The following is a 2089-nucleotide window of genomic DNA, read 5'->3' on the forward strand; positions in this document are numbered from 1 at the left end:
TAATAATAATGTCCTAAATTAAATAAATGTGCAGCACTTGATTTTACCAAGTATAGAGCCTCCTTCAATGTTAGACAATGAAAAAAGATGGTAAAAAATGGATGGATGGATGGATGGATGGATGGATGGATGGATGGATGGATGGATGGATGGATGGATGGATGGATGGCTGTTATACAGTATTATTCAGTCACATGATAAAGTGTTTGATGAATTCACACATCAGATGTTAAACAAATTGAGCACACAGAGATTAAAATGACATCTCAATTTCCTCTTGGTACTTCACAACAAGCTTGTTCCCTTTTGTTTCCGTGTAATTAGATTTTTTGTTTGTGTTTTGTCATCTTGATCTTTCCCTTCATTTTACGTCCTCCTCCTCTGAGGGCTGCTGATTGTTTCATGTCTGACAGCCAGCCTTTCTTCTTTTCTGTTTGTCTCTAGCACTTTCACCAATCAGCCCCACAGTTGTTTAATGCCTCCTCCCTGTCCAACCCCACCCCCGTGCCTCTGGCCCTGTCAGGCTTCTGGTCCAATAATAGCGCCGCCAGGTAGCTTAGCCATGTGGAATGTAGCGATGTGTCCCAGGGCATTTTGAGCCCCCAGAGAGAGAGTGTGAGTAGACAGGATGCAGCCTGTGTATGGGGACAGGGGCAGCAAATGCTTGTGTTTTGTCAGGAAACACGTATCAATGCTTTTGATCATTCACAAAATGGGCTGCTGTTGATTTATGCTTTCTATGCTTTACAATAAACCATACAGAAATATGAACAACATGGCTGTTTTATCTACAAACAGAAATATCTGTGAGAAGATGAAAGCGGTCTGATCTCACTGACATGTCACTAGTTTGTCAGAGAGTTTGATCACTGTGCGAAAGTAAAACAGAAATAGTTTCCTATCCACCGAGTCTGAAGCCCTCAGAGTGAAACAAAGAGAGAAGCACAGGTCTGGAGTCAAATGGTCTTCAGGACAAAAGTCACAGCACGGCCACCATCACAAAATATCTGGTTCGTTCTCAAGACCTTCCTTGAACCTGCAGGAAAAAATACTGTGATGGCCGATTCATGTTACTGCGTTAGCTTATCTGAAACAACAGAGGATAAGAAGGATTGCACAGACATTTTAAACATCACAACTAATCTGAACCTTAGATAAGTACTAAACAAATAGAGATGGTGCTGTAGCTGTTTTGGTCAGGTCTTAAAAATCCCACAGTCAGAGAATCTGTGATTAATGTTTGTAAAGCTTTCCTTCCTTAAAGGCCCTACATGCCTATACTTCAAATACAAAAAGTCAAAGAAAACATCTTCATACTTAAGAAAATTACCAGAATACACATGATTTTACCCATTTTGTCACACAACTGGCCTATTTCCTTTTGAACTTGGTTCAGCCAAAATGAAACAGGAAGTGACATCAAAGGGGAACTCTTTAATAAAATCAACTCCCTGGTCTTTGTTTATTAAAGCAATATTATTTAAAGTTTGACTCTTTTTCATCTCTCTTTGATTGCAACTCAAAATAATCTAAAGAAACATCAGATTCTTCTCTACAGTCTTTGTTGTTACCTGTTGCAACAACATGCAGACATTCCCCTATGACATCACTTCCTGTTATTTCACAAGCAAATATCTCAAGAACTGTTTATCTCAGTGGCATGAAATTTATTTTGCAATATGTTATCAATGTTATCTTTCCAAAAAAAAAAAAACATTCATATTTATTATAAAAAAAACGATGTCACAGGCACTTTAAATAGCTTGAATACCCGCATCCAGGGTGTAAATTTTTACACCATACTGTGAGATGACAAAATGAACTCTATATACAGCAGGTAAAATAAGTATTGAACACGTCACCATTTTTCTCAGTAAATATATTACTAGAGGAGCTAATGACATGAAATTTTCACCAGATGTCGGTAACAACCCAAGTGATCCATACATACAAAGAAATCAAACCATAAATGTCCAGAAGTGAAGTATTATTATTTGTAATAATGTGGAATGGCACAGGGAAAAGTATTGAACACATGAAGAAAGGGAGGTGTAAAAAAGACACCAGCTGAACTCTCTCAGTAATTAGA

The sequence above is a fragment of the Austrofundulus limnaeus genome, unplaced genomic scaffold (assembly GCF_001266775.1).
Source record: "Austrofundulus limnaeus strain Quisiro unplaced genomic scaffold, Austrofundulus_limnaeus-1.0 Scaffold51, whole genome shotgun sequence".
In the NCBI taxonomy this organism is placed as follows: domain Eukaryota; kingdom Metazoa; phylum Chordata; class Actinopteri; order Cyprinodontiformes; family Rivulidae; genus Austrofundulus; species Austrofundulus limnaeus.